The sequence below is a fragment of the Camellia sinensis genome, chromosome 13 (genome assembly GCF_055761805.1).
Source record: "Camellia sinensis isolate YWXY chromosome 13, ASM5576180v1, whole genome shotgun sequence".
Classification (NCBI taxonomy): domain Eukaryota; kingdom Viridiplantae; phylum Streptophyta; class Magnoliopsida; order Ericales; family Theaceae; genus Camellia; species Camellia sinensis.
The window spans coordinates 145,663,384-145,677,678 of record NC_138973.1 but is presented as its reverse complement, the minus strand read 5'-3'; the positions used below and the strand labels follow the sequence as shown (position 1 = coordinate 145,677,678).

The 14,295-nt window shown below is 35.0% G+C and overlaps 1 long non-coding RNA gene across 9 annotated transcripts; it reads right to left on the bottom strand.

Moving 5' to 3' along the window:
* Nucleotides 1-2,079: 2,079 nt before the first annotated feature.
* Nucleotides 2,080-13,253, bottom strand: LOC114299772 (uncharacterized). 9 transcript variants are annotated; one of them, XR_014349744.1, is made up of 6 exons: nt 13,017-13,253; nt 6,948-7,319; nt 6,541-6,809; nt 5,624-5,677; nt 3,472-3,571; nt 2,080-2,423 (listed from the first exon to the last, which is right to left on the bottom strand). It is a non-coding gene; the product is annotated as an uncharacterized LOC114299772 (long non-coding RNA). The 9 variants fall into 9 exon arrangements; XR_014349743.1 differs by having other exon boundaries at nt 6,894-7,319; nt 13,017-13,252; XR_014349742.1 differs by having other exon boundaries at nt 6,541-6,822; nt 13,017-13,252.
* Between the last annotated feature and the right edge of the window lie 1,042 nt (nt 13,254-14,295).

Genomic DNA, 14,295 nt, shown 5'->3' with positions numbered 1-14,295 from the left:
AATAAAAATAAAAAAACAAAAAATAAAAAATTCAATTTTTAAAAAGCTAAATTCAGAAAATTAAAACCAAATACAGTAAATATATCTATTTTATCATATTCAAAAACTATGAACTTTTATAAACTGTAGCCTTTTCTTTATTTTATTTTATTTTAAGTAATGTTCCTTATATTCAAAAACTATCACATTCAGGATTAATTTGGAAAGATAATTAAAAGTTAATTCTTTTGACCTTTTTTTTTTCATAAAAAAAAATGTAAAAAAATAATGACCATTTTTTTTTTACTTTTTTTAAAAAAGCGTGTAAAAAAATAAAGAGGGTGATATAATCCAAAATAAGTTCAAAATTAACTTTTGAATTTTAGCCATTTTTCCAAAATTAGCCTTCAATAAAAGGTTGGGTAAATTACATTGACACCCCTTAAGGTTTATATTTATTACCATTCCCCTTCACCTTTTGAAAATTACATTCCCCTCCCTGAAGTTTAAAGTTTCATTATAGATTGTTCCTTCAGATGGTTGGCTGTTAAGTCAACTAACAGATTTTGCTGATGTCAGCAATTTATTTTTTTTAAATATTAATTTTGCCCTCACTGGGTAAATTACATTGACACCCCCTCATATTTTAGAAATTACAATCCCCTCCCCAAAGTTTAAAATAGCATTACCAATTGCCCCTTCGATTAGTATTAGTTGAAAAAAAAATTTAATTGGAAAAAAATTTATTTGAAAAAAAAATTTATTTAAAAAAAAATTAATTGAAAAAATTTTTGTTATTCAAAATTTTAAATTTCTATTTAAAAACCAACGTAAACTCATTTTTTGAATTTACGTTTTTTCTTCAAATTTACAAACTGAGACAACCATTTATAGACCAAAAAAATTATCAAACAAGTTTTTATGACAGTTTTTAAAAAATTTATAAATATAATTTGAAAACTAAAAACGAAATGGTTACCAAACAAGTCTCAGATGGTAAAAATATCATAAAATTAATAAATAATTAAATAAGTTATCAACGTAAGAAATGACTTATATCAAAAGATTCTTAGGCTATGTATAGTTTGATTTTTAAAATTTTTTTTAAATTAAAAATTAAAAATTAATTTGGTTAAGAAATAAAAAATAAAAAATAATTATCATTTTTATATAATTTTTATCTTTCGAGTGGTTAGAAATAATTTTTTACAAATTAAACATATTTCTTCATATTTATTTTTATTAAATTAGTTTTTTTTTTTTTTTAAATATCAGGGGGGATCCATATTAAATTGAAACCTCAGGGGTGTTAATGTAATTTACCCTTTGAAAATATATGTAAAAGTTAAGGATAAATATATCATTTTAACTTAAAAGTTAACACCGTTAAATAATTACACTGACAAGGAAAGTCAGTGTAATTTTCTAAATATGAGGGAAAAACTATAATAAACATAAACTTCAGAAGGTATTCGTGTAATTTACCCATAAAGGTTTCATTAAACTGTCACATAAGTTGTGTTCAGAAATTTGGAAAGAGATTTATGGATAGAAAATAGATAACTAAAAGAAAAAAAAATTGAAAAACAGTATTTTTTTTTTCTTTTTCTAAATTATTAATAAATAAGAAAAAAATATGAAAAGCAAAAATCATTTTTTCCTCACAATTAAATTATCATTTTACCCATTTACGGAAAATTATTACTCCATCTTAAAAAATAAATAATTTCACTTGAAACTGCTATCATTTTCACTCTGCATTTTTTTTTTCTCACATTTAAATTATCATTTTCTTGGTTTAAATCTTAAAATTAAATAAATTAGGAAGTACACAATGGTTTTACCCACATCTATTTATTGACAGACTACATTGACATATGAAAACAAAAAAAATGAAAACAGCCAAAACAGTCCCCTAATAGAGAACAGTTCTTGGAATTGATTCACTCGGTTCATATTTCATCTTTTCAGAAAGTGTTATATATTAAAAGCAGTAAACTTCTATTTTCTTCTCTTTAACAAAGTTTTCTCTCAACAACCAAACAAAGGGTCGAACAAGAACCAAATAAATATAACTCATTCATGCAAGAACATGCCACAGAATAGCATACTAGTACTATATTTCATATTTTTTATTATTTACTAATTTCACTGCAATTAAACTAATCCCAGTTACACAGTCAGTGTGATCAATATGAATTTTACGCATCTTACATAAAATCTAAATATTATTGTACATGTCTTCAATAAATAAATTTTGAATACATGAATTACATCTAACAATAGAAAATCAAGAAGATCAGAATTTACTGGTTATTTTTCGTTGTTTAGCACAGCCTCGAGAAGTTTAAAGGTGGGAGGTTTACCAACACCCCTTCTTGAGTACCCTCTTCATCTTCAAGATTCTGCTGCAGCTCTTCGTTCTCTCTCTTTTGCTTCCTCCTCTGCAACCACCACATAAAATTTTAAAGTAAAAAGTGTTGGCCATATTGTGAGGCAATTTCTGTCGTATATGTGATTTGTATTAATGCAGAAACCATTCAACCATCAACATAATTTACTATAGTCACCACAATAATAAGCATTCAAGGAGCGAAAATTTATTTCTATTCTACTAAATGCACTAGTGTAGCACATTTACAATTTCAATTTTTTTTTCCTAGTATTTCCAATGAACACTAAAGATTCAAGTGCCTCGAGTTCTAGCCTCTTTGGATCTTTACAAATGCTAAAACTAGTGACAATACTATGTGCGGAAGCTATAAAGCATAGTCACGGACACGGGACACCATGATTCTCAAAAAATTATGGTACGAATGAGGCGGGAATACGGCAAGAGATATATATATTTTTATATAATATTTATTTTAATAGAAAATTTAGGATACATAGATATGAGAGGCATATGTGGGTGTTGTTTTCTTCCCCCCTACCTTTTCTCTCTTTATTTCAATATAATTTACTTTGGCACCAAATCAGCTTCCTAAAATTATTTAGTCAAAAAAAATAAAAAACAATAAAGGTGTGCTAAAGAGTGTCCAATCACAAGACACGAGTGTCTATAAAAAATCCCCGGCATATTCTACAAAAAAGATTAAAAAATTGAACGCCATGTGGCATGTTGAACACATTGACACCCGTGTCCTGTCTATCAAACATTGACAAAACACCAATCTTGGAGTGTGGTGCTGTGCTTCTTAGAAAATAAATCATACAACATTAACCTTGCTACTATCTATCCTAAACTAGGCCAAATTCAAGCATAAAGCTACTCTAAACATCAACTTCTACCTTCTCACTCAAAAAAACCCGTAACAATTAAGCCTTTCCCCAATATTTACAGGGAAGCTTTCATTAGGCTCAATCCTTCAAATCAGACATCTGTTCTTGACAAAATATTTATATCAGAATAATAAGTAGAATGCTACAGGGAACCCTTTCCATAATTTTAAATATCGGGACTAATAAATTAGCAATTTTCTTTATTGATACCTGTACTTTGATGGCCTCTGGGTTTGCCCCAGAGATTGTTCCAATATGATTCGGTTTGATCAGAAGCATTCTGCTTCATCATCCTCACTTTAGCTTTCTCCTGGACACAATGTATAAGCCATTTGTCAAACCTAACACTAATTTCAGTTATAATAACAGAAATCAATGAATATAACAACTACACCCGGTGATTACAAATATGAGCAGCATTAAAAGATGAAATTGCTATAGACAATATATCCAAGGTCAAACCATAAAGAAAATCGTAGGTATGAAATATGTGTCTCAACTGGCATGCCATCACTCTATTGCCATTTTGTGTTTGTGGCTTGTTTAGAATTTGCTTCCTTAATACAAAAATTGTTTCTATTTACTCTGTTATCAAACAACTTGGGCCAAGCTCCTGGAACATGGTTCTCATTTCTTGAATTTTTTGAAAGAGCAGTTCTCATTTCTCGAATTACACACTCCTATGCTCTTCCTTTTGATTTGTAGTTCAGTATGAAATAGTTTCATTGGCTTTGTTCTTTTATCTTGGGAATCTTGTAATTATTGTCCACATTTTGTAGTCGAACATGATATATCGATCACATTGATTGACCAAATAGAAGCCAAGTCATACAGATCAGCAGATTTAGCACCATGACTGTGCCCTATATCCAGAGGTGTAGAAAAGTATCCTTATGCTAGGAACTTTAAGTGATTTAACAGAACTTATATGTTACTGCTGCAAGTATCCGATAGATGGCCTAATTACTAAAAAAAGCTAATGGCATTTTCTGGGGACAAAAGGTTATTCAAATTGACATATGAAATTCTAAGCAATGTAGCTTAACCATGCTTTGCTAATGAATAAATAAGATAACAAGAAAAGGTTTTTATAATAAGCCAAAAAAAAAAAAAAAAAAAAAAAAAAAACTAATGCAAAATATTGAGACACCAAATAATAGCTGAAGTACAATACAGAAAAACCGACAAAAAAATAAAAAATATAGAAGGAAAGGAATGGAAAAGAAAATGAACAAAGTAGAAAAAAAATAAAAAATATATCAAAGTTCTTGCGAAGATTTTCGCTTGTCTCTTTTCCCATCAAGAGGTTGCCTGCCACATTTGGAATAATTTGATGAAAAATAGAAATCAAATATACTAATACTGAAAATATTTAAGTATGCTAGCAGTTAAATTATATTCATCTAATAGATCTTCTTAAAACCTAATATAAATCTCAGAGATCTTCATGAAAGGTCTCCTGCTAGAAAACTTTCCAAGAGCTAGTTAACTAAGAAGGCCATCATTCAGTTCATCCGAAGGGCGAATGTACTAACTAAGAGCTAGTTAACTAAGAGGTTGCCTGCCACATTTGGAATAATTTGATGAAAAATAGAAATCAAATATACTAATAATGAAAATATTTAAGTATGCTAGCAGTTTAATTATATTCATCTAATAGATCTTCTTAAAACCTAATACATAAATCTCAGAGATCTTCATGAAAGGTCTCCTGCCAGAAAACTTTCCAAGAGCTAGTTAACTAAGAAGGCCATCATTCAGTTCATCCGAAGGGCGAATGTACAGCATCCAATAAGGAATTGCAGTCTTACCATTCTAAGAACATCCACCTAAGAAGATCCCAGTCCTAAAAGCATCAGTGCAACCTGATTGTCATTAACGAAAACCGTCAAATTAAATGTATTTCAGTTTTTATTTTTAATGAACTAGACAAATGAAACAAAGCAATCATGCACAGTACTTGGGCATACTTCTATTGCGAGGTAAAGATTTTTGTTTTTAATTTACAAAAAAAAAAAAAGGTACCTGATATATATTAGAAGAGAGGTTTTGAAAGATTATTTGGTCTTTTTCAGGTGTTCTGACGAATTTAAATCAATAGAAGAATATCAAGCAAGAAAACTAGTCCCTCCAGTGCCTAATATCAAAGGATGCAACTCAAAGCTACTCTTACTTTAAGGTAGCAAGCAGTTTAATTATATTTATCTAATACATCTTAAAACCTAATATAAAACTCAGAGATCTTCATAAGAGACAAGGTCTCCAGCCATAAAACTTTTCAAGAGCTAGTTAACTAAGAAGGCCATCATGCAGTTCATCCATAGGGGAATGTACCATGACGAATAAAGAATTGCAGTCTTACCCTTCTAAAAACATCCACCGAACAAGATCCCATTTTTGAAAGCATCAGTACAACTTGATTGTCATTAATGAAAACTGTCAATTTATAGCTATTTTAGTTTTTATTTTTAATGAATTGGACAAATGAAACAAAGCTGTCATGCACAATACATGGGCATACCTTTATTGTCAGGTAAAGATTTTTGTTTTTGTTTTTTTATTATAAAAAAAAAGTACCTGACAAATATTAGAAGAGAAGTTTTGAAAGATTGTTTGGTTTTTTTAAGGTGTTCTGACGAATTTATACCTCCAGAAGAATATCAAAGCAAGAAAAACTAGTCCCACTAGTCCCTAATATCAAAAGACGCAAACTCAAATCTACTCTTACTTTAAGGTGTTCACTGAGAAGAATATATCAGATCATTGAAACTTCACCCATAAAGCTACTCTTACTTTTATAAGCTCACACAGTTCACCCAAATTCGGTTAATGGCCATTAAAGATGCAATCATTTCTATGCTTCCAAACAGACCAAATACTGCTATAGGAACAGCGTTCCAAATATACAATTCCAACTTACTGAACTTGAACCCAGCCACCATTGTGGTAAGCCTTCCATTGACGCTAGTATTACCCAATGAAACCAACACCAACTGATCATTTCAGACCAAACTTTCCAAACAAAAGGGCAGAAAAGCAGAATATGATTCAGAGTTTCAGCATCAGAATTACAAAACACACAGGCAATGTTAGCATCCAAATTCCCTACACCAATTCTTTGCAAAACTCTGAAGTCTTAATTCTTCCTTTGCATGCTATTCAAGCAAAAAAATTGAGCTTTATGAGGAATGACATTATGCAATACCATCCCAGGACAAGAGACATTCAAACCAGGGGCAGACTCACACCACATAAAGACTGAATGCACCATGAACTGACCTGAGGATGAGGCAGCCCATCTAATGTGATCAGCAAAACCAACTCTAAGCGATGGAGCTGCACACAGCAATCCATAAATTCTGACCACCCCATTATGCTCCCAACCAAAGTGAGATCTTCCAAAGCAAAGATTCCATTTGCCTGAGCTGTCTTTCCTCTGGATAAACATCCTCAAGGATCACTCCTTATCTGTTGAAAGGCTAAAAAGTCTAGGAAACTCATCTTTAAGGCTAACATTGCCAAGCCATTTATCAATCCAGAAGCGAATTCTGTTCCCATCACCTACCACATCAGTATTGGCAAGAAAAAAAAGTAGAGTAAATTAGGATTGGAAAAAGCAATAGAAATAATACCACTCCAAATCCTTGAAAAAGAAGAATTAGCTCTATAAGATGGGAACCATCTACCTCTCTCAACTCTGTAAATGCTGCAAATCAAACGTTTCCATAAAGCATAGTCTTCAGATCCAAATCTCCTCCACCACTTCACCAGCAAACAATCATTTACATCTCTAATTCTTCTAACTAAAGCCCACCTTGTTCCTTGCTTGTAGACACCTCCTTCCAATTGAACATATGGACATTTCTTTTTTTAACTCTGTGTCCCCCCACAAGAAAGTTGCTTGGAAAGGAGCATCATTACTCAAGAAACACATCCCAATAAAGTTTACATGCCTTCAAATCTATTTATACAGTCTTCAATTGTATGAGATAATGAGACAAAGTCTTCCTTTTGCAAATATTCACAAAAATATCCATGAATCTCAATCAGAATTCAACCTGAAACATAAAATAAAAGAGAAGTAAATGGATGAGTTTTACATATCTCAGTAAATTAATGACTTGAATTATGGAATCATGAATGGGCATATATTACATATGATGCAAGAAAGGCAGATACCTATTATAAATAATTTAGATATTGTTTGGTTCATTGAAATGAATATGGAATGGAATGGTCATTCCATCATAACATCCACTCTCACGTTTGATTCAATCAAAAAAAAAAAATGTTGGAAAATGGAATCATCATTCACCATTGTAAAGTTTGAATAAAAAAACAAAAAACAAAAAACCTTCAAATTTAATTGACTAGTTCAAAAGAAAACGTTTGGAAGATGATCACTGGAATAGAAAAATTGAAAAGCTTGTTTAAAAATTCATAGGCTGTTACTGACAATCTGGGTTGGTCCACTAAACCTAACCCACTACACCACTACCACCTCACCTACTCCACTAAACCTTCACCCACTTAAACCTACTCCACTAAACCTAACCCACTACACCACTACCACCTCACCTACTCCACTAAACCTAACCCACTACACCACTACCACCTCCACTTCACCTACTCCTTACCTACTACACACTCACCCTCTTCTATATATAGGAATCATGAATCATTGTAATAGATATCAATATAAATCAATCAATAATACATTAATTTTAACATGGTATCAGAGCAAGGTTAAGAACTAGTATTTTTCGCTTCACCGGCGGCGGCAAACTCGCCTTGACCGCCCGCCGGACCTCAACCTAGTCTGCTAAAATTCTCTACACTTACCTTCAAGTTCCCTTTCTTGTTGTTCTTCGCCGGATCTCAACCAATTCAAATCTCTCTCTCTCTCTGCAAGCAGTAATCACAGTCCACACGGCACCAGGACCACCATTCTTCAAACTCTGTTTCTGGTCTCAACTCAATTCATCATCGGAGAGAGAGAGAGAGCCATGGCTGTGTGCGTCACCGACACGACTCGAGCCCTTTCCTGCCGAAACAGCCACGCCGCGTCGAACCTCAAACTCATCTCGATCTTCGTGATCTTCTTCACAAGCGTAATCGGCATATCATCGCCGGTAATGCTAGCTCGGCTGTTCCACGGCAAGTCGGTCTACGACAAGGCGATCCTCATAATCAAGTGCTTCGCGGCCGGAGTGATTCTCTCTACATCGCTCGTCCACGTCCTCCCAGACGCCTTCGACGCCCTCGCCGACTGCCAGGTGGCGTCTCAACACCCCTGGAAGGACTTCCCCTTCTCCGACCTCGTCACTCTAATCGGAGTCCTCGCCGCCCTGTTAGTCGATCTAACCGCTTCCTCGCACGTCGATAGCCATGGAAAGTCGAGCATCTCCCTCTCGGCTCTCTCTGCGCAACTCAGCTCCACCTCCTACAGACGCTGTGACCTTCAAGGCCTCTCAGGAGTGGTGCTTTTGAGCTGTAACCTTGTTGACAAAGCTCTTTCTGTTTCCAAGGTGATTTCCATCAAGGGAGAGGCCATCATGCCGACAAGCTTAGGAACTAGCTCCTCTACAGAGCTATTGTGGCTGGTGACAGGTGTATCCAACTTACAAGGTTTTGATTCCACGTCTTTGGCTCATGTGCGGGCTATATCTGGTTTTAGCAAACCAAACCAAAAAAAAATAAATAAATAAATAAATAAACATTCCCACGTGATACTATTGGGAAGGCATCTACCATCCCACTCAAACTCATCAGGAAAGTGGCCCAGCTGTTGCACACTTCCACAAACAAATATAATATATTATATTATATAATAGTTAACATAATATTTAGTTAACATAATATTTATATAATATATTATATTTTGATAGCCAAAACCGGCCCACGGTATTAAAAACCTCCCATACACTCCAAATCAACGGGAAAATCAAACTTGAATCTTCCTTTACAATGCACCACACTCTCTCTCTCTCCACTTTATCACATGGGCTTGTATTTTCTCTCTCTTCCGTTTGATTTCAAATTCAATTATTTTTATTTATTTTCTTCAAACTATTTTTAATCTTTTTTAAATACCCAACTTCCTTTATTTTCTATCTATATATCTATCTTTTTTTATTATACTATCTTACCCAAACACAACACTGTCACCATTATTTATTTATTTATTTTGTTTCTTTTACAAATTTGGCTCTCACCTTTCTTTCTTTCTTTTTTTTTTTATTACTTTCCCATTCAAATACTTCTCTTCAAAGTTATTTTCTTTTATTTTCACACAAAAAAAAAAAACAAACAAAAAACAAAAAAAAAACAAAAAAACAAACAAACAAACAAAAAAGAAGAAGAAGAAGAACTGCACACCAAACTCATTTTATTCATGTCAGGGCTCACCCCGATCACCATGTTCCACCATCACCGAAAAAAAAAAAAAAAAAAAAAAAAACCAAATACACAACCAACCACACCAACAGGCGGGATTTTTCTTTCCCTTCTCTACTCTACTACCGGTTTCTTCTTCTTGCTTTTCTCTTGGGTGTCCCGTGACTGCCCAGCCTCCGTGCTTCCTAGACCACCAAGCAAGTTGCCTCCTCCCTGCTCCTCCACTACAGCATATGGCGGACCTCCGAATCGGAACATCACGGTGGCCTTCCGCTTCAGCTCCTTGTTTTCTGCCTTTAGAACACTTATCTCTGCTCGCGCATCCTTATACATGCGTTGGAGCAGAGCCAGCTGGGAGTTTAACTGTTGCACCTCATTTGTCCTGCTCTGCAGCCGGTGCGACAAGTTTGTGACTGCAGTCATGGTTTCCACACATGACTTCAGAGTATACTGATTGGCCTCAATATCAGTTTGCACCGCCATTTTTTGCTCCACCGACCGCATCGGAAAGTTCAACGGAGCAAACACAGAGGTGTTTGGTTGAGGTTCACTGGCCACCGCACCAGTTCTCTCTCTTGTTGACTCATTGAGGTCGGGAAAGAGAGTGAGCAGCCCACGGGAAGACGAAGCCATTTTCTGGGCAACAGAGTGTTACAGCGTATTACAGAGTTTCTCTCTCAGCAAAGGAAGAATTTTTCAGAGGTTTCTCTCAGTTTTTCTGTCTCAGCTTCTGCCTCAGCCTCAGCCTCCGTCTTGGTTAAATAGCCGAGGCAGCCACACGTATCGCGCGCCACTTGACGCCAGACGACAAATGGGCGCGCCAGCCAAGGCACTCACGTGCCTCGCCATCATATCTGGCACGCCTTTTTATGGATTGGGCACGCCTTTTGAAAGATTGGGCACACCTTTTGAGGGTGCGACTTTTTAAGGGTCCGACAAGACTCTGTAAAATGTCCCGACATTGATTCCGGTTAGCTCCTTCATGGGTCCGACAAGACTCTGTAAACTGTCCCGACATTGATTCCGGTTAGCTCCTTCATAGGTCCGACAAGACTCTGTAAACTGTCCCGACATTGATTCCGGTTAGCTCCTTCATGGGTCCGACAAGACTCTGTAAACTGTCCCGACATTGATTCCGGTTAGCTCCTTCATAGGTCCGACAAGACTCTGTAAACTGTCCCGACATTGATTCCGGTTAGCTCCTTCATGGGTCCGACAAGACTCTGTAAACTGTCCCGACATTGATTCCGGTTAGTTTCTACAAGGATCCAGCAAGACTCCGTAAACTGTCACCACAACTGTCACAACATTGTCTGCTACAACGGTCCGACATGACCCCATAAACTGTCTTCTACATCGGTCTGACACCGCCATCCAGTGTCCTCTACACCGTTATGACACCACCATACAGTGTCCTCTACATGGTTATGACACCCCCATACAGTGTCCTCTACAACGTTATGACACCACCATCCAGTGTCTTCACCAATGGTCTGACACGACCATACAGTGTCTCTTATCCTCTTTTATTTTTATGTATTTTCTTGTTTTGTTACTCTCTCCAAACTCAAGTTGGTTAGTTCCTATCCTCCTTGAGTTTGCGGGGGGCTGTTAAAATCCACCTACTCTCCACCTACTTCACCCACTTAAACCTACTCCACTAAACCTAACCCACTACACCACTACCACCTCACCTACTCCACTAAACCTTCACCCACTTAAACCTACTCCACTAAACCTAACCCACTACACCACTACCACCTCACCTACTCCACTAAACCTTCACCCACTTAAACCTACTCCACTACACCACTACCACCTCACCTACTCCACTAAACCTAACCCACTACACCACTACCACCTCCACTTCACCTACTCCTTACCTACTACACACTCACCCTCTTCTATATATAGGAATCATGAATCATTGTAATAGATATCAATATAAATCAATCAATAATACATTAATTTTAACAGTTGGAAACGTTGATAATAGTAGTAAGCCCCCTAAACGTTCTTGCATAATAGTACTATCAAGTTTGATTTGCAAGTCTCAAAAGGAGTTCAAGGATTGATAATTCCATCTTCATTGTGGGGACTCTTTATTGTAGAATTCATTTCTTCCTCTTTACAGGACCCTTTCTTAGGTTGATTGATTATTGGGTTGGTGTTGCTTCACCATTATAGCACTATTTATCATGCTAGTTGTTGAAGTTCTAAAATTAGTGGACTATAATTTTTTTTTTTTGATAAATAAAATTAGTGGACTATAATTGTCTGGATGTAATTCTCTTTATATTGTAAGTCTGAAAAAAATGAAAATAAAAATTGAGTTGCAAGTCTCAAAAAGGAGTTAAAAAATGTGCTTGTCTGTCATCATTGTGGTGTCACACAAGACGTAATTAATTTCAATTTAGGAAGCCTCCTCAAAGAACTCCAAGAAACAAAAGAACAAAAAAATAAATAAAATCCCAAACCATAAAAAGGAAGGGAAAAGAAAACGAGAAAAAAAACCATAAAAGCACTACAAAGCAAGAGGAATATATATATATATATATATATAAGCAATGCATAATTAGGTGAAGCAATAAGTCTATGTGCACACAACCTTCTCACAAGGAGTGAGTCCCACACCCCTTGTGTCACATTCTGTGTTTGGTTTCTGTGTTCCTAGCATTACTGATAATGTAAACAATCTTAAGAGTAAATAAATAAATGGGCCCATAATAATTAAAATTTCATAATCCTCTCGTACAGAATTCCTAGTCAAACAAAACACTTGAATAACATTGACATGTGATTTTTAATCCTAGCAATGTCATCCAAACATACCCTAAAGGTTAGCATTGAAGAAAAATTCTTGGTCACAAAAGGGAAATTCTCAATAAGGTATGTTTACCATGTTACTTTAGTACTTCAAGTTTCAATTTTGTCAATTTCATCTATAAAATTTTCAATCCAAGTCAAATCGGTTCAATTTTAAATGGTCCTCCAAACCATTAACCGAATATCTCCCTAAAGTGTCATTTTGGTCCCAAAATTTCAATTTTATTATTTTCACCCCTAAACACTATAAGGCCATGCTTCACCTTAGTCATATATGTATAGGGACCAAATCAAATAGACAAAACTAAAAACTCAAGAAAAAAGGTGATACAGAGTGCACATAAATTAGAAAACCATAAGTAAATAATAGACAGTACGTTAGAAATTAGATCAATTTTGAGTAATTTGAAATGTAATGGGTTATGTCTATTATAATTTTATTTATAATTTGCAGTGGGAGTGTGAGCTGGAAGGCATTTTCTTATTTGGAAGAAACTGTAACTGAGTTGTAATTGTAAGAGACATATACTTACCTACGCCTTTTGCTGTTGAGGTTGTAGAGGTGGTCTTCTTTGATCATCTTCTTCGGAGTTGTAGTATATACTACTCAATGCTTGTTCTTCAGCTTCCTTGTATACGACATGGACACCGACATTTTCGACCACTCCGGATTGGAACACGTAGTACAACTCTCGTTCCCCTGTTTCATCATCTCTATAAGAAAACCGACTTGCTTTTTCAAAAGAAACATTAATGCTGTATTTGGTTGGAGATTTGAGAAGGGATTTAAAAAGAGAAATGAAAAAAAAGTAGGTGAAATAAAAATAAAATATGCTTAAATTTCACATAGTTTCATACATCTTTTTCTTTACACTTTTTAAATTCCTCCCCAAATTCTTCAACTAAACACAGTATAAATTCAATTCCACCCTCATTTGATTGCTCCAAACGATCTTCCATGATTCGCCTAAATGCACCGCGTGGGATACCCATAACCACCAAATTTCCAAAATTAACAGGTGCAGTAATCGGACCCTCTCTTTCTTCTGATGATCCCCGGAGGAGTAACGTGGCACTTAAAGCTTATATCAATACACCAACTCCAATAGTCGGATTTACCCTTTTTGAATCTAACATGGGCGAAAGCAAATCCCAAGAACCTGTCGTTAAACCAATGTTGAGTTGAGGCAACCGAAAAGATACCCAAGAGAAGACCCCCTACTACTTTGATGCCTGACCTGAACAACCTTTATTTTATTTTTAGGAAAATGTCTCGTAACTCAAATTTTGTGGCTCAAAAGTGGCTCAAATGGCCAAAACGACGTCGTTTTTGCCATTTTTATGTTGTTCTGTACTCAAAACGACGTCGTTTTGGCCATTTGAGCCACTTTTGAGCCACAAAATTTGAGCTACGTAGCATTGTCGTTATTTTTATCATTATAAAAAAAAATATATAAAAAAATATAAAGAAGTGGTGTATCATAAACAAACTATGGCCAAGTTTGATATCTCAAGAGAAAGTCAAAAAGTTATTAAAAAAAATTATTATTATTTATAAATTAAAAATATAAAAATATTAATTTACTCACTATTACCATACAAAGACGTGACTGGTGATACCCGTGGTGGCGGTGCAGTTTATTGGGCTATCAATGGGTAAAAAAAATTAAGTATATCTATTTATTAAATTGGAGGGTAATATTGGGCTATTGAGGGCTATCACAGGTCTCTTTTTGATAATTTGAACCGACAAGGTGTAGAACTCGTCGAGTATTATATGTCTGTAAAAAATCACATTAATCGGATATCCTT